This window comes from Lygodium microphyllum, chromosome 18 (assembly GCF_053477565.2).
Source record: "Lygodium microphyllum isolate KBCC chromosome 18, Lygodium_microphyllum_v1.1.10, whole genome shotgun sequence".
Classification (NCBI taxonomy): domain Eukaryota; kingdom Viridiplantae; phylum Streptophyta; class Polypodiopsida; order Schizaeales; family Lygodiaceae; genus Lygodium; species Lygodium microphyllum.
In genome coordinates, this window is record NC_141152.1 from 38,431,294 (window position 1) to 38,455,955 (window position 24,662).

General features: G+C 40.6%; 1 long non-coding RNA gene across 10 annotated transcripts; it reads left to right on the forward strand.

Annotated features, from left to right (window-relative positions):
• The first annotated feature begins 16,745 nt into the window (after positions 1 to 16,745).
• Positions 16,746 to 24,020, forward strand: LOC148020766 (uncharacterized). 10 transcript variants are annotated; one of them, XR_015694620.1, is made up of 5 exons: positions 16,748 to 21,266; positions 21,343 to 21,569; positions 21,715 to 21,833; positions 22,249 to 22,405; positions 23,123 to 24,020. It is a non-coding gene; the product is annotated as an uncharacterized LOC148020766 (long non-coding RNA). The 10 variants fall into 10 exon arrangements; XR_015694621.1 differs by lacking the exons at positions 22,249 to 22,405; positions 23,123 to 24,020 and having other exon boundaries at positions 16,749 to 20,747; positions 20,934 to 21,004; positions 21,129 to 21,266; positions 21,715 to 22,021; XR_015694627.1 differs by lacking the exons at positions 22,249 to 22,405; positions 23,123 to 24,020 and having other exon boundaries at positions 16,746 to 17,042; positions 18,874 to 21,266; positions 21,715 to 22,021.
• The last annotated feature ends 642 nt before the right edge of the window (positions 24,021 to 24,662 follow it).

The following is a 24,662-nucleotide window of genomic DNA, read 5'->3' on the forward strand; positions in this document are numbered from 1 at the left end:
GAGAGAGCATTTGAGGAGCTTCTTCATCACTTACTTTAACCTAGGAAGAAGAGCTTCAATTCAAGCTTTTATGGCAGCCTACTATTCATTCATCTAAGGTATGCATTGAGTCTACACATGTTCCTTGCCTATTGGAGCTAGTTTCAGGTACTCTTGATGATCCTTTCACCATTGTTTGAGGCTCCATTGTGGCCTACACAAGTAGCCCTTTGGTATAGCCATATATAATTTGCATTGTTTTTTACAACCGTTTTCACTAATCTGTAGCTTAGATCTCAGTCATTCTCGACTCCCTCAAGTGCTTCTCCTTTCCCTTGGTAATCATTTCAGCATTGTTTGGCTTGCTCCAAATCACTTTTTGAAGAGTTATTGATCAGCCATTGCTCCATTGTTAGGTACAGACTTGTTGTATACAATGTGAATGGCAAACAATGAATTCAATGTACATTGAATGCTTTCTTGATGCTATTTCGGTGCTCGAATGTTATGGTAATGCTTGAGATGCTCTTTGGCTTTGATAGAGCTCATTTAGCTTAGTTTTGAAGGGTTTATTGTTATAATAAGAGTTTGGACAACAAGCATACAATAGTGAGCTTCATGCTTTGAATGCCAATAAGTGCTTCAAGTACTCTACATGCTTCTATAGATGCTTGGCATTAATGTATCTGCTCGAATATGCTTATGATACACTTTGAGCTTTGCATTTGAGTTTTCTTGGAAGTCCACTTTAATGGGATCCATACATACACTATCACTAATAATGATGTGTCTCAAATGGTTAATCTTTTTCAACTTGAAAAATCACTCTTTTGCCCACTAAAAACCATCATATGCTTGTTTATTTTTGTAATACCACTCCAAATGCTTTTGATTCTCTATGTCATTCTTTGACTAGTCAATCATGTCTTTATTTAATGTGCCTAAATAGGACTCAATGCAAATGATTCTATCCATTGCTAAGTCAAAAATTGTAGGAATAGTGTTAAGCCCAAATGACATAAGGACAAAATCATACAAGCCAAAGGTGGACTTAAATACAATCTTATGCACATCATTTGATGGAATACCACTCTTCATGTCTATGTGAGTGATAATTCAGATGGATAGATGGAGACTTAAAGAGTGATGTTCTCCCTCTAACCAATCTAGCATATTGTTTACCTTCAATATAGAGAATTAGTTCTTATATATTCTTGTTTAAATCATGCAAGTAATATAATGAGTCAAAGAACCTTTTTTTTTTTGAACCAGTAGCAAAAAGGGAGATGAACTAAATTAAGGCAACCCTTTTCCATGAAAATCCTTCCCTTGTCTCATAATTTCTTATTGTTCGATTACAATATACATCTTTATTATCTTTTATCTTTTATCTTTTTACATTATTGGGAGCTCATGAGGGAACCTACATGGTACACATTTAGTGTCGTCCCCCATCCCCCGCCCCCCCCCCCCCCCCAAAATATGAGTGAAAAACTCTAAGGATGAACAAAAGCTGTGTATGGAGTATAACATTGCACGCAAGATAAGTTATAACCTCAAAACTAGTTATGCACGCACAGGTGCACGTGCACACACACACACAACTATCAAAGGTAAACTTGAGTTATGTTAAAATTAAAGTTTATAAGAGTATTAGATATAGAATATAACATCTCTAATGAAAAATTATTCTTCATTTTAATAGAGAGAATTTACTTAAAATGTGTGCTTAACAAGGTTGAATAAGCTAAACATATCCCAATTTGTGTTTATGGTATGCCATGGGTGTCTTCAATATGTTCAATTGCTCATAGATAAACAAATTGGAAGAACACATGTATGTGCGGGTGCATTTTCAAAGTACAAAATGAAATTTGAGATGAAAACGGATGACACCCTTATGTATGTCTATTCGATTTTGTATTCTCCTCTCCATTTTTTAGTTCTCTGCCTTCTTTTTAAATAAAGTGACCAAATAATAATCTTTACTATTTGTTATTTAAACCTTTGCTTGGGTGACTCGCAAACCAAGGAGAAAACCCCTGAGCCTATGTGGCACAAGGGGGAGAGGTTTGGTATTCAAGAGGGGCTTTTTCAAGGGTGGTTTAAGAATAATGAAAAGGGAAAAGATGAGTTTTGAAAAGTTGATAAGGGGAGAGAGAGAGAGAGAGAGAGAGAGAGAGAGAGAGAGAGAGAGAGAGAGAGAGAGAGAGAGAGAGAGAGAGAGAGAGAGAGAGAGAGAGAGAGAGAGAGAGAGAGAGAGAGAGAGATTAGGCAAGAAAAAAAAATGGGTTTTCTTTTCAAAGGGTGATACAATGATGCAAAGAGGAAATGTGAGCCTTTGAAAACTTATTTGTGGCTCTGTCTCTCTCTCCTAGAGGGGTGAATTTCTTTTCTAATTGAAGATATGAGATGAGTTTAAATAATGTTGTCATTGAACATGTGCATACTCTAAAGACACCCACAAATATACATATAGTATAAAAAGATGAATTTTCTTGATGAAATGATATTTTAATGGTTGAACACATGTATATAATGTGTGGATATTCTAAAAACATCCACAAATGTATACATACTATTAGAAAACACACACACACACACGTGCGCGCGCGCATACGCATGTGTTGAGTTAGCTGCAATGGAGCTTATGTGTAGAGATGCAGGTTGAGAGAGAGAAGAGATAGAGACACAAGATTTGTGGTATGACTAAAGAGTACCTCAGTAATGTTTTAGATAGATATATGTACTATGTACAGCTTGGCCCTTATGGGCAGACACGGGCACTGCCCTTTATCCCAACAACCTCCCCTCTTAAAGGCAATGTGCCCAAAGGCAGAGGAAAAGAATCATCGAAGTCTAAGTATGTACAAAGCTGAAAAGACTATACCTATCCAATACCCATCATTTGCTGGTGCAATGGGCAAACCTCTCTGCTGGAAGACCCTTCATGAGAAGGTCTGCAGGGTTATCATCAAAGTGTGCACCTTGACCAGCTCAATGCTCTTGCTGTCAAGTACCTCTCTAAAGAAATGATACTTCACATGTATGTGTTTTGTCTTTGCATGAAAGACAGGGCTTCGTACTAACATGATAGCACTTTGACTATCACAGTGGAGAATAGAAAACTCGGTAATCCCAAGCTCAGCAACCAAATGTGACAACCATAAGGCCTCTTTGCATGCCTCAGTGGGCAACCACATACGTTGTCTCCGTAGTAGACAGTGCAACACACTTCTGCAGCTTGGATATCTAAGAGACAAATCCCCCTGTGAAGGTAAACACATACCCTGTAGTGGACGTCGCATGTCCATCATAGTTTGCATCCATAAAGCCAACGACAGATGCCTTTTGCTTACCAAAACAGATGCACAAATCCTTTGTGCCCTTGAGGTATCTCATAATACCTTTCACTACTTCCCAATGCTTCTTACTAGGGTTTTCCATGTACCTGCTAACCACTCCCACTACAAAGGCAATGTCAGGATGTGTAGCAACCATAGCATACATCAAGCTGCCAACGGCTGAAGCATATGCAATCTTGGCCATTTCAAACTTCTCATCATCAGATGTAGGGTTGTCCTCTGCACTGAGTTTCACATATGGAGGCAATGGAACTCCGATTGCTTTTCCCCCTCCATATTGAAATGATGCAAAATCTTGGAGACATATTCCTACTTAGACAGATAGAGTAACTCCTTCAGCCTATCTCTGAGTATCCGCATCCCAAGAATGTGATTTGCATCACCAAGATCCTTCATGTTAAAGCTCCCATATAGATTTTGCTTCAATGAATCCAAAGCATGAGTATCCCTTGCCAACAATCAGCATGCCATCTACATACAGAACCAAGATAATCAGGCTGCCATGTGCTGCCTTCTTGGTGTACAAGCAGTGATCAACTTGACTTCTTTGAAAGCCTTGAGATTGCATGAAAGTATCAAACTTATGATACCATTCCCGTGGTGCCTATTTCAGCCCATACAAAGTCTGTTTCAATTTACAAACCATCGTCTTTTTGCCTTTAGCAACAAAAACTTTAGAATGCTACACATATATGTCCTCATGTAGGTCATCATGTAAAAACGTAGTCTTTACATCCATCTATGAGCTCCATATCTTCAGCTGCAACCAAGCCCAAAATGGTTCTTAGAGTAGTCATCTTGACTGCAGGAGAGAAGATCTCGTCAAAGTCAATTCCATGTTTTTGCTTGTACTCCTTTGCAACTAACCGTGCTTTGTACTTTGGCGAAGAGCTAGAAGTGACCTTCATCTTGTAAACCCACTTGCATGGAAGAGTTTTCTGCCCTTTATGTTGAAACATGGATCTAGGACATGGCAATGCGGAAGCTATGGAGGTTGAAAGATGAAGACCAAACTCATGAAGACATAGACACAGACAAGACCAACTATCACACAAGTGAATTAGGTTCCAAGATTGAGACTTGGACTCATAAACACAATCTTGTGTGTGTGGACAATGACATAGACACTTTACTGGGAAGAAAAGAGTATTATCATTTTATTGAAAAAAGGAAGCAAGTACAATGATTTATAGAAAAGTCTAGGGAACAGATCTTCCTACTGTGCTTATGGGATTCTTGTCATGTGCCCTCACTACTCCATCCAAAGAGACCGAAGTAGGTGTGATTGCAAACATCTCAATGCCCCTCCTCAATCACAACCAGAAGTACAAAGTGCGTAGAGGCTTTAGTGAGCAACCACTTGAAAAGTGTGGGCACACCACAAACTTGGTAAACACCAGAGGTTGTCACAGAAAAGGCTAAGTGTGGGTATCAAAGACATGATGGACATCCAGAGGTTGTAACATGGGTCTTACAAAGTGTACAAAGGCTATAGTACAAGGTTACATGAGGAGTTTACAAGCTTATGTTAGAAGCATTAGGGCTAGGTAATAAAAGGCGAAAAAAGTTTATCAAAGTAAAATGACTGATGAGATATCCTGGTGATCTTTTTCTTTTTCTTCTTCTTCTTCTTCTTTTGCTCCATGGTCTTCTTCTTCTTTAACAGCAACTAGATAAGCCTATTGGGACCTCTTCCTGGCATGACAGAACTTCTCAGTGCGTCTGGTCCTTTTATAGAAGTCACAAAATAGTTGGTCCTTTCTTCCTTTGTTCCTGTTACTGACATATAGCATTTGTACATCTTTAGAGGTGCTTGGTTTTTCCTTTGACTTTATCTTCTTTTCCTCCTCTAGCAAATAAGCTTTAATGCCAACCAATTTAGGTTTTGGCATGTTGATTAAGGTGGTTGAAACATTATCATAATCAGAAGGCAAACTTTTTAGCAAAACACCCATACAAATATCTTCATCCATTTTGAGATTTATCCCCACAATTTGGGTTAGGAGACTTTCCATGTAGTTCAGATTAGATGCTAGGGATGTATTAGACTTCATATCAAGTCGAAAGATTTCTATTAGTAAACCATACTTTGAGGACTTGGAGTGTGCACCGGACAATGTATCTAATCTATCCCAATAGTGTCATGGGACGTGTCACATGCATCTACACGATGGATGTAGCTGTCATCCAACTCCAATTTGTGATGTAATGTGCTTGTCATCATTCTTCTACCAAGTAACTGTAAGAGTTGCATCCCGAGGCTTCTTTTCTTGTCCATTGGTAATGGCCCATAGACCCTTCTTCATCAGGATGAGTTTGATGCGGGTTTGCCAAGTGCAAAACCTGACTCCTTTGAAGCGAGCTGTTGGAGAGTCTTTTCCCATGTTGGATGGCTGGAGCAATAGCAAATCAACACCAAATTCTCAGATCAGATCAACAAATAAGCCAATCGTGTCAAAAGACACAAGTGGCAAAAGTCACTGAATGAGTGTCAATAGACACTATGCTTGCATCTTCTTGGGTCTTTCAAAAAACTTCAAGATCTTCCAAATCCAAATCCTCCCCTCCTTGATTTGATGCTAGGAACTTCAGATTTAGTAGGCTGGAACTTAAGTCGACTTGAATAATGAGAAACTTAAGTGAAAGAGAGAGCTTGAAATGAAATGGCTATGGAGTCTTCATTAGGGTTTCTGTGTTGGCCCTAGTTTTCTGTTCACTATGCATTGTAGACTTGATCATTTCCCAAACTTTTTACATGGGAAGAAAGCCTATCTCGTGGACTTTCAAAGCCCCATGGTGGTAGCTCAGATCGCAGCGCGCAAAAGGTGCAGAGATGGTACGAATAGGTTGCGCCTATTCAGAGAATACGACAGTGAATTTTTGAAATGCTGGAGCTATGGTTGGCCAATGTCGGGCTATGATGCGACAAGGAGCTGTGCTAGAAGTAGACAAACGTTTTCACATAAGAGAGCTTGTGAAAATATTTCTTGGATGGAGAGATCTGGGAGCTCCAACAAGGCAGGGTGCTGACTAGCTATGGCAGTCAAGAGAATGTAGTGAAGATGGGGTGAAGAGATGCACTCATGAGTTGAACCTGAGTTGAAAATGGAGTTGAAGTGAAGTCATGGGCTTAGCTGAGATAGGCCACGCCCGATTGGGCTCTGATACCATGTTGAAACATGGATCTAGGACATGGCAATGTGGAAGCTATGGAGATTGAAAAATGAAGACCAAACTCATGAAGATATAGACATAGTCACAAAGTGAATTAGGTTCCAAGATTGAGACATGGACTCATAAACACAATCTTGTGAGTGGACAATGACATAGACACTTTACTGGAAAGAAAAGAGTACTATCAATTTATTGAAAAAAGGAAGTAAGTACAATGCTTTATAGGAAAGTCTAGGTAGCACATCCTCCTACTATGCTTATGGGATTCTTATTTAGTGCCCTTGCTGCTCCATCCAAAGAGAATGAAGTAGGTGTGATTACAAACATCTCAACATTTTAGGCAGTTGCACCAAGTCCCAAGTACCATTCTTATTAAGTGATTCCATTTCTGACAGCATGGCCTTGAACCACTTCTTTTGTTCAATCATTGCTTCCTTGAAGCATGACGGCTCACCACAGTCAGTAACCATGACATAATTTGTAGCATATTGCGCACTAGGAACAAACTAATTGGGTGGCCTCGATGGTCAAGTCAACCTATGGAATGAAGGCTCAACATTTATAGGTTGTGGAACTTGCAAACCTACATTTTTAGCTTGTTGTTCTGAAATTTTAGCTTGTTGTCCAATCCCTGCTGGCTATCCTAACTGCATATTTTCTTGCTGCAACTGTGGTTCATCTTGGGCAATACCTTGTTGATCATTTCCAACACCATTCCCTGCATTTTTAGGGCCATTTATAGCAGGTATATGCTGATATCCACTAGGCACAAACAACTGTCTAAAATGTACATCCTCCCTGAAAACAACCCTCTTGGATTCCTCAGTCTTCTTGGGCTGCTTATGCACGCGATCTTCACGGAAGATGACATCATTGCTACGTACTATCTTTATTTTCTTAGGATCCCAAAGTTTATACCCCATCTCACGCTCATCATCGTATCCTAGGAATATGCATTTATAGGACTTTGGTTCCAGTTTGTTGCGTTCTTCTTTTCATATGAAAGCCTCGCTGAGCCAAAAACTCGTAGATGAGCATATGAAAGTGGCTTGCCCGACCACTCTTCCTAAGGGTCTCTCTCCTCCTCCTCCTCCCCCCCCCCCCCCCCAAAAAAAAACCTGTTCGGTGACCTATTAATAAGATAAAGGACTATCATAATAGCCTCTGCCCAAAAGCCATGGGGTAATGCAATAGGAGATAGCATCGTATGGACCTTATCCTGTATGGTTCAATTCATGCGCTCTCTGCAACTCCATTTTGGGGTGGATTATGAGGGGCAATGAGCTCCCTGTTTATCCCCTTTCTATCACAAAATGCATGAAAAGCTTTGGACACATACTCCCCCACCATTGTTAGAGCGAAGACACTTAAGTGTCTTATCAGTCTGGTTCTCAACCAATGCCAAGAATGTTTGAAACCTGTCAAGCACTTCGTCCTTGCTACGAATAGAGTAAACCCATACCTTTCATGTAGCATCATCGACAAATGTGACAAAGTATTTCTTTCCTCCTAGAGATAACCCTGGCATCTAACATATATCAGAATGCACTGACTTTAGAGGCAAAGATTTCAATGAAATAGACTTTTTATGAGATGTATGTGCATGCTTACCATAAACAAAATGATCACATTGCTCAAAATTAGCATAATGAAGACAAGGCAAGTAACCCAAACGAGAAAGTACTTTCATTCCTATTTGACTCATGTGTCCCAACCGGCCATGCCACAAGGAAACACATGGCGGTCACGGCAACAGCATGGTCATGCACACTAGATACATGGAGAGGATACAAAGTATCGCTCTTTGAGCCTTTGGCAATAACCCTAGATCCTTTGCAGATCTTCCATTTCCCATCGCCAAAGGTGGTATGAAATCCATCATCATCTAGTTGTCCAATACTAATCAAGCTCTTCTTGAGTTGTAGTACATGCCTTACATTCTGAAGAGTAAAGATAGATCCATGCTGAAACTGTAGTTGCACACTGCAAATGCTTGCAATGTCACATGCATAATTGTCCCCAAGATGGATAACACCATGTGGACCTCGTGTATAGTCTATAAACCACTCATGGTGAGGGGTGACATGAAAAGAGGCCCCAGAATCCAAAATCCAAGCGTGCATCTCATCATCCATATCGACATACACATGTATGAGGTGAAAAAAGATGAGAGATATGTCAAGATTGTGGGAGAGAAGGAAGGAGTCTCACTTGTAGCTTTCTTGCTTGCACAATGGGGGAATACACACAAAGGTGGAGGCTGAAAACAATTTTCCTCTTCTTAGTTGTGTAAGCCAAAAACAAGTCTAGTACAAGGAAATAGAAGAACCCTATATATGGGTCTCAAACCAAACTCAACTAACTAAGGTGGCATAATAATTGAGCCACAAACTAGAGTAGATAAGGATAGCTGTCATCTAGCTATTATTCATGAGTGGTGTATCGACCGCATCTGCACAACTGACACGTCAGTGACATAAATGCACAACGGTCACCCTGGCATATCACGAGTGGAGCTCGATATCTCAACACTCCCCCTCGAGCTCAATCCCAATTCCTGCATACCAAGCAGGTCTCTGAACTTGCGCAGCTTCTCTGCGCCCAATGCCTTCATGAATATGTCAGCTACCTGATCCTCTGTGCTGACATAAACTAGATCAATAAGACCTAGTAAAACCCTCTCTCGCACATAGTGATAATGCACCTCAATATGCTTTGTTCTAGCATGATAGACTGGGTTATTTGCCAAGTGTATACTACTCATGTTGTCACAATAAATGACAACTGGCCCATCTGTAGGCTGATGCATATCATAAAGTAGCTTATGCAACCAAGCTACCTCACATGCAGCCATTGCTGTGCCCCTGTACTCAGCCTCTGTGCTGGATAAGGCAACTGCACATTCTGCTCCAAAGGAACTGAAATAGGCTTACAGCCTGTCATCCCATATTTGGACAGCATGTCCAATCCATACTGCCTCTGCAAGAGCTGTATCCCACTTGGTGATCTAATCACCTCAATGCCCAATAAATAACATAGCTCTCCCAAATCCTTCATCTCAAACTTCTGCTTCAATAGCATTTTCACATGAAGGATATCTTCATCACTGTCACCTGTCATAATCAAATCATCAACATAAATGACAAGTAGCATAATACCTTTCTCTCACATAAAGTGAAAAATCTGCCTTGGAAATCTGAAAGCCAATAGTGACAAGATATTGTCCTATCTTGCTTTCTTCAACCTGCAAACAAACTCAGGATGAACAGCATGCACATAACCCGGTGGCTGCTCCATACAGATCTCTTCTTGCAAATCACCATGCAAGAAGGCATTCTTTACATCCATCTGATGTAAAGACCATCCCTTTGATGCAGCCATAGCAATGACTGCTGTTACGGTTGCCATCTTTGCAACCGGACTGAATGTTTCTTCATAGTCAATGCCTGGCTGTAAATCCATCATATTTCAGCCTATCCACAGGATACCTAGCTCTCATAGACCTGCGCAAAGTAGGTTCACTCCCAGGTGCTCTCAAAACATCCATGGTCTTCCTTACTCCAGGTGTAACAATAGAAGGAATACCCAACTCATCATCAATGCTCTGTTCTGAGCCACTGGATTCACCATCCACATAAGAGTGACCTGCATTCACATCAAACATGGGCTGATCAACCTTCTCTTTTCCTTTTCGTGATACCTATATACCACTATCTGCATTGCTTTGAGAAGATTCTCCTGATCTCAATCTGCCTGTCCATGGCGAAGAATGTGAACCACTGCTAGAGTTCGCTCCAGGTCCACTAATATTTTGTGACTGCTGCTGTGAATTCTGTGCAGCATTACCAATTTGTGCATCTACATCATCAATCACATTTACTGGTTTATACCAGCTACTCATCTCATAAAAAACAACATCTTTGCTCACTGTAAACTTATGAGTAGAAGGGTTATAACATCTATACTCTTTTTGCTGCAGAGAGTAACCAATAAAGATGCACTTCTTAGCTTTTGGATCCAACTTGGATCTCAACTCATCTGGCACATGTATATAGGCAATGCAACAAAAATATTTTAAATGAGAAATATTTGGTTTCCTACCAGTATACCTCTCCTCTAGAGTCATCCCATGTATTGTTGCAGTGGGAGTCCTGTTCATTATATAGACTGCTGTAGCAACTGCTTCAGCCCAGTAAAAATCTGGCAAGTCTTTTTCGTTGAGCATGGCACGAGATACCTCTCCAATATGCCTGTTTTTCCTTTCTGCAATTCCATTTTGTTGTGGGGTATGACTGCATGAATATTGCTGCTTTATGCCATGCTCCTGCAGGAACCTTGCAAACTCATTTGAGAGGTACTCTCCCCCTCCATCTAACCTTAGGCATTTTATTTGCAGGCCTGTTTCTTTTTCAACCATAGCTTTAAGAGTTTTGAAATGCCCAAAAACTTCACTTTTCTTTTTCATAAAATACACCCAAACTTTTTTGCTATAGTCATCAATAAAAGTGATAAAATAATGACAGCCTCCAAGAGATGCAGCTTTAGTAGTCCACACATCAGAGTGGATTAATTCCAATGGCTTCTCACTCTCTTGAACATGCCTAGGAAATGGTTTCCTTGCCTGTTTTCCAAATTGACAGGCTTCACATACCTTATGCATTTCTGCAACCTTGAATTTAGGCAATCCTGCAACAATATTTTGGGCCTGCATTGATTTAAGTCGCTGTACATTAACATGACCAATGCGTTTATGCCAGATATCAATATCTGCAACTACACCGGTCCCATGTGCAAACATTGCTGCACTCAATTCAGGCATGTCTGCATCCAACGTAAACATTCTGCCCTTCTTCTTTCCTTTTGCTATCAAGCGACCTTTATTTTTCATATCCTCAACAAAGCATCCATGAGGATTAAATCTGACCTGCAAGCCCTACTCAACAAATTGACCAACAGAAACCATATTCTTGGTGATATTCGGGACATGAAATACATCGGACAGGTATTTCTTTTTCCCATCCTGCATAGACAAATGAATTTTTCTAATCTGCACAATAGGATGTGCAGTATCATCACCGGTCTCCACACATCCTGGTTTTTCCATTTTCCTTGCATCCTCCATCCATTCTGCATGACCTGTCATGTGGTTTGATGCACCTGAGTCAACATACCACACATCGTTGCTTTCTTCTGCACTTATCACAGAATTGTTCATGTGCTGCACCATGAACAAATGCTCATTTCTGTCATCACCCTGTCTACTAGAAGATGCATAATTCCCTTGTTGCAATTTTCCATTCATGATGTTATTCTGCTTTTTATAGCAATCTTTAGCCATATGACCCATTTTACCACAGTAGTAGCATTCAACATTACTGTTTGCATTTTGGCCTCTTTGCCATCCACCACGACCTCTTTGGCTCCCCCTGCCTCTAGAGTTACCACGTCCTCCTCCATAGGACTGGTTTTCTTGAGTTTGTTGCATATTCTAATTTCTACCACGGCCTCCAGATCGGCCTCCTCTACCTCTGCCTCTACCTCTTCCAGCATTTGAGTAGAAGACAGCTTCTTTTAAAGTTCCTTCTAAAGAAGATGCACTACCATTTCTCTGCTCCTCAGAAATTAGAAGAGCAATTAACTCCTCAAAATCAGGAAATCTTTCATGAACTGAAATGGATGTCCGAAACTGTGCATAATCCTTTCCTAGACCATTTAAGGTCACAGAAACTAAATCATCATCTTCCACTGGCGACCCAATGGAAGCAAGTGCATCTGCAGTCTTCTTCAGTTTCATGTGGTAGTCATTGATGCTCATACTTTCTCTTTGCACATTATGCAACTCTTTCTTGAGCTGCATTTTCCTGGCTTGCGTATTTGTGCTATATATTTTTGACAAAGTATCCCATGCCTCCTTTGGCGTACTTGCATCCTGAATATGCACAATCATAGAGTCTGAAATACTGATAGACAGCCAGTACATAACTTTCCTGGCTCTCTCATGCCATGCTTTAAATGCCTGCATTTGCTGTTGATTGGGAACATCAGGAAGAACTGGTTCTTCTTCATTTCCTGCAACAAATTCCCAATATCCTTTTCCCATAAGGAAATTCGTCATTCTAAACTTCCATGTCTTGAAGTTGTTCTTGTCAAGCTTTTCAGTTACAATCTGTGAAAGAGAATCAGACACCATTACAGAACACTGCAAAAAATTCTGTCACTGCAAAAAACACAGCTTCACCCTCACAAGGGTAAATCTACAAAACTGGCGAAAGTGGTATTTGACCACACAGTCACTTCCTAGTGACAATTTTGCATAAACAGGAACCAAGGATGATTCTGAAACTCCCAATGTCTCTGCGCACAAGCATACGATGCAATTTCTACAGTAACTTTTCACCGATCTGTAGAACAGTGGTCGCGCAGCATAAAGTAGGGTCTTTTCCTGAGTGCATGCAGAAAACTTCCGCCTCCAAAACAGGCCCCGAAATGGCCTCAAATCAAAAAAACAGGGTCACCAGGGGCTAAAGCCTTCTCCCGCAGCATATCTTGCCCTCTTGCTTGACCGCGAAGGGCGTCTCAACCTAAGACAATGCACTCTTGCAATTTTCGGCTGTGCTACCTGCAGAGATCTGCTCCCAAAACAGAAAATGGAAGCAACACTGCTCCTCTTACTACAACACCGCGAACTTGGTTTGCTTTCTTGAGCTCCTTACCACGAACAAGGCTCTGATACCATGTCAAGATTGTGGGAGAGAAGGAAGGAGTCTCACTTGTAGCTTTCTTGCTTGCACAATGGGGGAATACACACAAAGGTGGAGGCTGAAAACAGTTTTCCTCTTCTTAGTTGTGTAAGCCAAAAAGAAGTCTAGTACAAGGAAATAGAAGAACCCTATATATGGGTCTCAAACCAAACTCAACTAACTAAGGTGGCATACTAACTGAGCCACGAACTAGAGTAGATAATGATAGCTGTCATCTAGCTATTATTCATGAGCGGTGTACCAACCGCATCTGCACAACTGACACGTCGGTGACATAAATGCACAACGGTCACCCTGGCATATCATGAGTGGAGCTCGATATCTCAACAAGATAGGGGACTTGTAAAAAGGAAGAAAGGAAATGAGAGAAAAATGATGAGAGGGAGAGAGATAATACATACACTTATGAGACCATAAAATGAAAACATGTGTATTAAACACATGCATACATAGGCACATGCATACATACATGTGCATATACATGCACACACATACATATACAATATGCACACATATGAGGTGAACAAAGATGAGAGATAGTCTGCAACTCGGGAAAAAAAGAAGGGAGATAAGATAAAAATGATGAGAGGGAGAGAGAGAGAGAGATACATAGTTATGAGACCACATAAATGGAAACACACGTATTAACACACATACACACGTATACATATGTGCATGCACATACCCGCACACAAATATAGACATATACAACTATACACACATATGTATCTATATGAGAGAGAGAGAGAGAGAGAGAGAGAGAGAGAGAGAGAGAGAGAGAGAGAGAGAGAGAGAGAGAGAGAGAGAGAGAGAGAGAGAGAGAGAGAGAGTGTGTGTGTGTGTGTGTGTGTGTGTTTGAAAAAGAAAGGAGAGATAGGATAGAAAAAAAGAGAGGGGAGAGAAAAATAATGAGCTTATGAGACCAAACAAATTAACATGCACATATAAATCACACGTACATATACACGCGCACTTGCCACATGAAGTGTGCATTAAGACATGAGGTTCCCTTATTCCATATGATAACCTTATCGATACATTTGGGTGACCATTAATAATATGATCGATCTTTTTCATTTTTTGGTCTTATAGACATGCCTTGCCTTTCATTAATGATGTTATGCTATGTATTCTACATAGAATGTGTATGATTATGGCATTTGATTTTGTGCACAATTTATGTACCATACATAGATTGTGTATGATTATGGCATTCAATTTTGTGCACATCCTTTTTAAGTGTTGAACATAAAATTTCAACTTTGTTATATGAATACAAATGTCCTTGTTTCATTTTGAGATGTGCATGTGTGCATGTGATCACGCATGTACAATTCTCTGTACATGCACCTACATCTCTATGCACGCGTAGTCTATCATTAGAGAATCGAAATCTAAACTCATTGCTAAATCTTATTTGTTTAGCAGTGTGACACAAAAGGCACACCCCCTTCTTGTTTTACCAACAAAGTGAAGAAAAAAAGTGAAGGCACTAAAGCATAACTAGGTTTACAATGATGCATGTCCACACAAAGCATAGTTGACAATGAAGGGCTAACAGAGTGACATTGAAGGATATGTTGTTTGAAGGTTTCACGAAAATGAATAGAAAAGTATGAATTATTTGGCTCTCATAGAACCTACGTTCACTATCTAAGGGTTTGTGTCATAGCTTCAAGTAACTAAGAAAAATACATCATTATACTTGGAATGTGCTGGTTGTAGCATGGTTGCTTCCCTTTATACATAAAAAAGCCTTGCTTGCTTTACAATGATGCCAATCGTACAAAGTGCAATTAGGGCACCTAAGTTTTTTTTTTTTGGAGGGGGGGGGGGCAAGGACAAATTGGAGCACCACTCCTTCCATTAATGCCATGGTCTTGCTCCTCTTGGGGATGGGGGAAGTGGGATTATGTTAACCCTTGTGTTCCCTTAGTAGCACCTCCTCAAGATGGGGTTCTAACTTGGTGCTATAGGAGGGTTAAGCTACTCACTGTGCTTTGATTGGTCACTTCTTTGCAACAGGTTGTCCTTGTGGTTTGGCTATGGCATGGAACCAATGGGATTTCGGTTTTTAATTTTTTTATAACCTGTAAATGAAGTCTTGCAGCACTGTCCCCATAGCATGACCACTCTTTTTGTAGGATTCAGATACATCGATGGTATGTTGTTGTTTGCACTGTAAGCATTGGTGCGATCCGCGGGGCCCTTAGTGGGCTAACGTTCTTGGCTAGGCTATTAGTTTAAGACTCATACCCCTTGGAGATGATGAACGGTGCTTGGGAAAAAGGTAAGATTGGGAGTGAAAATAGGTTGAACCAATACCAATAAGTTAAGGCGCATGTGGAACTCAACCTTAAAAGGCCAAATAAAGGAAGGATAGAACGAGCAAGTCCAGCATCAAAAGCAAAATTCAATGCCATGTGTAAGAGTTTAACCATTCTTGAGTTCCCATGGTTTTCTGTCAGCTTTCCTAATAAATACTAAATAGAGTTGCTAGAATGTGAACCCCAATTTGGTAGGATAATTAATCGATTTAACACCATTTTAGGGGATTGGAGTGGAGTTGAGTATAGGTCCTAATGGCCATGGACGTCCCAAAGATAGCTTCACTCTCTTTGAACCAAGTGTAGTATTAGCCCACTCTCACCTTTGATTGGTTACAAAGCACCCTTCTTAGGTGGGTATCAGACTATTGTTTAGGAGACCTTTGTAGTCCAGTAACCCTCAGGTTGATCCTTTGAGTCAAGGCCTTGATGTTGTGTCACTGCAAGGTAGACTTGGAGACTCCTTGGCTAGCTAAATCTATGTATCCAATTTAGGTATATAAGGTGTTATTCGTGGAGAGGTGTATGAGCAACTACTATCATGCCTCCCCTAGCCTCAAGTATGTCACAATAGTGGGGGTGACAGAGAGTGTTGAAGTGAGATGGTAGTTGGGATAGAGAAGAGAGGGGTAGTTATGAGGGAGTTAGTAGTTGGAATAGAGAGTTTGGGTAGAAAAGTTAGTGAATGGAGAGAGATATAGGGTGAGAAAGAGGGAGTAGAGAAAGGGGACATAAAGTATTCATTTGGGAGATAAAGATCGGTAGATGGTTAAGAGAATCATGGAGTTACCATGATGGTTAACTAGTAACTAGGATAGTATTAATGAGGATTCTGTTATATTAAGAATGACTTTAGTAAAGGTAGTCTACATATTTTAGTATTATGTCTTAGGCCTTAAAGCACCCTACATTGATAGTGTAGGGTAAAAGGAAATAAGGTTACTAGAATAGGAGTGAATGTATTGGGAAATGACCTACAAGGAAATAAGGGTTAATGAAGATAGCTACCATAGGACTAAATAAAAGGGGTAAGAGTTTAACCATTCTTGTTTTCTGTCAGCTTGTCAAGGCAAACCGAGACGCCCCTGCCACATCACTAAAGGAGGAGTATGAAAAAAAAAGCTAACTTACTGATAGATCGACGGTCGACCGACTTGAAACGAAAAGCACCGACTCTCTCGAACCAGAACACCCTATATATATCATTGGACGTGGAGCAAGACAAATCCCTGTTCTCATATACGCGCGCGCGCGCGCGCGCAAGAGCAAGGGCGAGGGATGGAGGCTAGCTGGAAGCAGCGACGACGATTGGCTTTGCAAAACCTTCTGCGATGCTGACGACATAATCGCGTTGAGGATATCGGTTTGATTTGCCGTGCGCCTCTGTATAACAGCAGACCCTTGGCGATGGAAGTTTTGTGTTACTACTACACCAGGTTTGCCCGATGTATCTATGTATCACCAGTAACGTAAGGTAAGAGCAGTCAGATCTTTCCCCTAGGGGTGCGCTCACGGGGTGGATCTCCCGGCAATAAAAGAAGAAAATACGTTTTCTGTGTCGAGGGGGATTTCTTTGTTTTTAATCCCCCTCGTGGTGCCGTGCCTGCTTCTGTGCGTCTGCTTTTACGTTTCTGGTTCTGAAATTCTTGTCATGGTAAGCCGCCTGAGAACACTCGAGAAGCAACGCTTGTGGGCCGTGGGACACTAACAGTAACAGTAATACTAACGCGGATAGTTATTATTATTCTTTTCAATCAGGGGATCGTGGAGTAATACGTGAAAGCCGTTGATAAGAAAAAACGTTAGATCTTGTTATTTTGGTACAAACATTCTGCGAGACAAAAGACCAGAGGAGATGTGTCTGCAATATAATCTTGTCGCAATCAAGATTCAAGTTCCATTATTTGAAGTCATATTGCAGTTTGGTTGTCTAAATTCGGTGTTTTTGCAGTTAATTGAACCACAGCTTCTCAGACCGTTGCGTTTGCACTTGAACGGGACTGTACATCACGAGTCCATTCTATCATCGTGATGCATAATTCTGGCTAGAAAGCACAGTGAGGTTTTAATCACTATTAAACTTGGTGTTTATGCATATTTGAGCGTAGCTGAAAGTTAGTCTATTCATCTGGTGTGCTTGGCAGTTAATTAGGCGTCAACTTTTGGTGGCAATGGAATGCAATTGTCAGTCTTTCACTGTTCAATTACACTTTACTGTTCAGAAGACATATTTGTGCATCCTCAAATCTGCTCTCATTATGCTACGAGCGCAATTTCACCGTCCAGAAAACCTGTCAAACCCATCCACATTATGCTACAAGCACTTTCCATCAGTGGAGAAGATAAGAAGGGAGCACGAATAGAAACTTTTGCAACTAGTCAGTCTATCAAATGTGCTTGATCTTTTCAGCATCACAACTTCTCAGAGAGTTCTTCAATACTGACAAGTCTTGTGTAAAAGATTCTCATTTTGTTCCATATGATAGCATCTCCGTTACGAGAGCCATACTTCCTTTCTGACCCTGCCGGTACATTCTGACTCCTGAAATTGGAAAATCATGTCAGTGAAAAGTTGTGAGAGTTTCCAATTTGTACTGTGAATATCAAAGGAAAAAGGATATCGACAGCCCTCACTTGCCTTGCTTGCATATGGATCCAAGGATATCAACAGCCTCACTTGCCTTTCTTGGATCCAAGCAGAAATTAGGAATGCACTCCTGAATCTTCTGCCCTTGTAAACAGGGCTATTCTTCACTCTGTGTGTGAGGCAAAAGCTCAGGCAAAGGTCTGGACGTATGCAAACCCATTGACACTGTGAGATGGCTGGCAGGTATTTGTGATTTCTTTTGGAACGTATTTGCAATCTCTTAATACTGCTGATGCTCTAGGAGTCTGTGCCAAGGGTACTTCCCTTTTCCGAACTTCTCTGTAAAGGTGCAAGCAGGGTCTAGCAAATCAAAGCTATGAGAATTTTGTGGATTGAGATAAGTATTTGAATATATCTAACAATGAGATGAGATTATAGCCATTGCCCTAATCTTTATTGACTCCTAAAGAAGTGCAGAGGCAGGTTTGAGGAAGTCTAGATGCCTGACCTTGTGAATTGAGGAATGGAAAGAATCAGCTTCACCCTTTTTAGCTTGCGAAGTATCTTGCATGATTAAAGTCTCAAAATGCTTCCTTCTTGCTTTCAGATCTAGATTTCTTGCACTTGGATCCAACTAGGAATCAGAAATGGGCTCCTAAATCTTCTGCTCCTGTAACCAGGGCTGTTCTTTGTGTGGGCAAGGCAAGAACTGAGGCAAAGGTCTGATGTATGGAGGCTTGTTGACTCTGTAAGAGGGATACATTATGCCATTGATTTCTTCTGGAATGTATTTGTGATTCGTTAATCGTGCTGATGGATCTTTGGTGCTCTAAGAGGCTGTGCCCAAGATACTTTCTTCCGCACAGCCTGTCAGTAAAGGTGCATGGAGGGTCAAGCAAGTCTTCAGCTATGAGAATTTTGCAGATTGAGATAGGTATAACAGTGACATGAGATTTATTGTCATCATCCTAATCTCTTCTAACACCTAAGGAACTAAGCGCCTGCATTTGAAGACCTTCGGGATTGAGGAATTTTGCGAAACATCTTACACGATTGGAGTCTTAAAGTGCCTCCTCTTTGCTTTCGAATCCAGATTTCCTGCACTTTGAATCCAAGCAATAATTAGGAATGGACTCCTAAATCTTCTGCTCTTGTAAACAGGGCTATTTTTTATTGTGTGCATGAGGCAAGAGCTGAGGCAAAGGTTGTGGTGTATGCAAGCTCATTGACACTGTAAGAGAGGGCTGGGTTGCATTGGTGATTTATCATGGTGATGCATCTCTATTACTGTTCTAGGAAGCTGTGTCCCTGGTACTGCCCTCTGCACAGCCCCAAGCAAGTCTAAGCTATGAGAATTCTCTGGACTGAGATATGTATAATAATGAGATGATATGTATTGTCATCACCCTAATCTCTACTAACACCTAAAGAAGTGTGGAGGCAGGTTCAAGGAGGTCTAGGCGGCTGCATTTGGAGATCTCGGGGATTGATGAATGGAAAGAACAGATATGTATAATAATGAGATCATATGTATTGTCATCACCCTAATCTCTACTAACACCTAAAGAAGTGAGAAGGCTGGTTCAAGGAAGTCTAGGTGGCTGCATTTGGAGATCTCGGGGATTGATGAATGGAAAGAACAAACTTCACCTTTTTAACTTGCAAAGTATCTTACCTGTGTGAAGTCTTTAAATACTTCCTTCTTGCTTTCAAATCTAGATTTCTTGCATTTGAATCGAAGGAGAAAATAGGAATGGACTCTTGAATCTTCTGCCCCTGTAAAAACAGGGCTATCATTTAGTATATGCTTTGTGATTTCTTAATCATGCTGATGGATCTGCATTACTGCTCTAGGAGGTTTCAAGGTACTTTCCTCCACACAGCCCGTCAGTAAAGGTTCAGGCAGCTCGAGCAAGTCTAAGCTATGAGAATTTTGTGCATCGAGATAGGTATAACATGAGATTGGTCATCACCCTAATCTCTACTAACACCTAAAGAAGAGTGGAGGCAGGTCCGAGGGAGATTGATGGAAAGAACCAACTTCACCTTTTTAACTTCCAGAGTATCTTGCATGATTGAAGTCTTAAAATGCTTTCTTCTTGGTCTCAAATCCAAGTTCAGGAATCCAAAGGGATATCCAAATTTTATCGCTGGCATCCTGATAAAACAGGAGTTCTTCATACAGAGACTATGGGCATACAGCTGAGTCATAGCTAGATTCTGTCAAGCTGATTGATATGGATACCCTAATCCGATCAAGAAGGTGATTATCAATCTCCCGTAGCTTTTGGAGGCTGTGGAGAGGTAGCCTTCCCAGAAATCAAGTGCAATTTGTACGAGGCAAGAAAATATGCATAGATTCCCAGACTTTTTAACCTTGGCATCCTGGTGAAGGGAGGGATGTTGTTCTAATGGAGAAATCAAGTGCAACTGCATGAAATAATGGTTGTATCAAAAGCCCACATGTACGCAAGCTTATTGATACTGTAAGAGGGGATGGAGGGCATTTGGAAAATACTTATGGTGTTGGTGGATCTTTTCTGCTGCTCTTATGGTGAGTGTCCCTTCACTTCCTCTATGCACGTGTTTCTTGGATGGATTCTACTTTAGCTTTGCATGACCATGAGATATTATTCAGGGAGTTGGATTTTGGTGAGAATGTCTTGATGATGTAGTATTCATCCTTCTAATGGATTGCTGTTGTTTTTGATGTTCTTATGCAAATATTTACGCTTTCAAGGTGGCTGCAAAATTTTCCCAAAATTCATTCCAGTGAGGTCGTCGGAAAATTTCCCAGCACTCATTATTTTAGTAAGACTGTTCTCCAATAAGAGCATGCATCATTTTTCTTGCCATGGATGAATGGCATGCATCAACCACAATGGTCTTGTCAGAGCATACTCTTAACGAGAACATCATGTTGTCTTGGTTCCAGCAACATCATGATATCTTGGGTTCCAATTTCCAAGAACATGTTCCCACTAAGATCAAAATTTCACTAAGAGTACCTAAAGTTACTTTGCCATAGTGAATGATGATGATTCTACCCTCAGTGATGGAGGACAATACAGTGGTAATTGATGGTATTGTGCTCATATATCATAGAAAATTTCTGTACTTTATTCTGATTTGTTAATTTTGATTTGCAGAGGTTGGTAAAACTTGGTGAAGGTTCTAATGCTCTGGTTAGGGAGATGGATTGAAAACCTCATTTGGTTGTCTACAGTAGAATGTTTTGAGGCTCTTGCAACAACCTCATGCATGGTGCTAAATTCTCTCCAAGAAATTTGGGTAAATAGTGGATGTGGTTATTGAAATTGCACTTGGCATGGACAGGCTTGACTCAACAAGGTCACTTTGATATACTTTTCTATAGGTCAGTGAGTAGAGAAATTCTCTCTCTCTCACACACACACACACACACACACACATTCTGTTTTGAGATTGGTTTTCCCTCCTTGCATTGTAATGCAAATAGGAAAACAAGAATGAACTCCAACTCTTCTTTCTTGGCATTTCAGATTGAGCAGGGAGGTTGTTCAGACTGAGAAATCAACCCCAGCCAAAATCGTAATGAACCCCCAACTTTTCTCCCTCAGCACCTTGGTCAGGCAGCATGTTCTTCTGAGAGAGAAATCAGGTGAAAATATATGGGTCAAGGTCTGCACAGTGCATGTATGTAAGCTTGAGGGGTAGGAGTGCATTTGGAATATACTTGTGATGTTAATGGATCTCTTCCGCCACTTTAGGAAGCTGTGCAGACCTCCCTTTGCTTCATGTATATATGATGGATTCTGGTTTGGCTTTCATGATCATTTTTTCAAGCTAGCCATTATTCTTTCAAGCTGATTTTTGGTCTGCCACTGTGGAGCTCAGTACACACATTGTTTTGGTGTCTCAGTAGAGAGGAACATCTTGATGCTGCTGTTGTATTTAATATCTTAATGCGATTTCAATCTGAGGTGGTCGCAAATTTTCTAAGCAGTTATTACAGGAAGAGCATTTTCCACAAGAACATCTATCATTTTAATGCCATGATGATTGATGAATTGTAGATAGCACTGATGGAGCTAATATTTCAACAAGAGCATCCTGAGCATTTCTATAGTTTAGTGGCTGTCAAAGTTCCAGCATTCCTCCAAGAGCCACCTATTAATTTATTGTCATGGTGGAAGTTTTTCTTGCCTTGAATGACGAATGATCCTACCCCTGGTAATCTGCACATCAGACATGTAATATTGTGTGCATATATATTGTGGACAAGTTCTGTATAGCGGATAATTTCTGCAGAGGGGAACAGTCGAAATCTTGTTTAGTTGTCTATGAGTAAGCAGTTTATACTCTTCAGGGAATGATCTGAGGCTTCTGCAACAAGCTCTAATGACTTATCTCACATAGATGCTGCAAATTGTAAGGAGTGGATGCTGATGTTGAAGGTTGACTCAACATGGCATGCTTGAAGTCACAGTTTTGTTGATTGGAATACCCCCTCGTCTAATATGGTTGCTTGCAAATAGTTTTCATCTACTTCTATGAATAAGAGTGATTTTGTTTGCTAGTCTTGAACTTTTTGAGGATATGGCAAGGGTAATATATATATATATATATATATATATATATATATATACACAGTATTTGGTTTTGAATGATGCCTGAAGTACCTTGACATGAGCCAAATGTATTATCACTGTTGAAGTCTCAGCATTGAATATGTATGCAATATTTGATTCTGTACATGATGCTTTAAGTTCATTGAGATGAGCTAGATGGACTATGGACTTAATATTACTGTCGAGGTTTCAGCATAGATGCTGTCAATGTAGTTGATGAGGGAAGCACTGTCTATGAGAAACACCTGAGGACTAGTAATGGATCATTTTACATGCAAAGTATTGCATGACTGAGTCCTAGATGTTTGACCCCTTGCAGGCTAATGAATGCCGAAATCATAGACGTGCTCCAAATGTTCTTCCCATTGCATCTTGATCAAGCAGGATATTCAATTATTGAGGCAAGGCCTGAATTGAAGCTTCAGCCATAAGCAAACATTTGATCATGTATGCATGTTCTTTGAGGTCAAGCTTGTATGTGGCAAAGATAAAGTCAAGGTCTGGAAACAAGCGTTCTCAGAACGCATTGTGATATTTCTATGGTGGTGATGGCTATTCAAGGCTGCACTGAGACTCTTCCCTACCTTTGTGTTCTATGGGGAAACAAGCAAGCTCAGAGTGATGGTGGCTATACTTGGGTGCACTAAGGGCTCTTCCCTTCCTTTCTGTTGTATGTCGCTGCTGTTTTTTCAGTTGGTTTTCATCAGTCCTTCTCTGGCTACCTATGATGGTTGGTTAGTGCACTTTCTACAGAACAAAGTGTATTCCAGGGTGTTCTTTGAGAGCGTTGGTGTTTCAACTGTGACTAAATTCTTGCTGCAGTATTTATCTCTGTTTGGGAGGGCTGTTTTAACTTGGAGGGAAGTCTTGATTGCTTCATCTTTGAAGAATGGCTGGGAGTTTCACATGGACATTAGTTTTTTCTGGAAATCGCTACAGATTTTGCAAGAACCTGGTCTAGCAAGTGCATTCTTGACTAAACATATTTGTTGCATTTTATTTGCCATGATGAGGGGCAGGAATTTTTTCTTGCCAACCATTGTTATTGCGAAAAATGAATGTCGGCAAATTTTGAAGAGAACAGGTTCTAATAAGAGCAAGTTGAACACCGAGAACATCTATGCTCTTTCCTTACCATGGTGAATGGTGTATGATTGTGCCCCTAGTAAGGGAGATGATAATATACCTAATAAGTGGCAATTATTATTTGTTGTGTAGATGTGGCGTCTTTATGTTTGCACAGGTCAGTGGGGATGCAAGTTACTTTGATATAGATTGTTACGACTGTTGGGTATTACTTGTGCAAGCTGGTCTCATGAAAATCCTGATGTTCTGAATGCTGGAGTTGGGCTGTATATCTGGTGTGTCCAGAAGGAAGCATTTGGTTGGTGTGTTAATATAATTGTGTAGGATGAGTTGAGCCTCTTGCATCAGGTCCATCTGATGACCATAGCTTACATTACGCTGCAAAATTCTCTGCAAGAAATGTAGTGCCAAGTAGTGGATGCTGTTTTTGAAGGAAAACTTGGTGATGTGGAGAGACTGGAATGGTACATTATTTTTTGCAACAACTCTTTGTCTGATGTAGATGCTTGGAAACATCAAGTGAACAACAATAAGTATGGGTTTTGGTTACTGAAACCTAGATTAGGTTTATGCAAGTGGTTGGTCATGCCTTAGGTGGCAACATCATGCAAGCCAGATGCTGCCTGCTTGGTTGTAAAAGTGTCTTGGGTGTGTTATACTTTTGAATGGTCAGATGGGTGCAAGGGTATGGATGTTCAATGTACTATTTGATGATCAAACAAGGATGCTCTTTGATGGAGCAATTCGACAGAACTGTAGTGACCAAGCTGGGT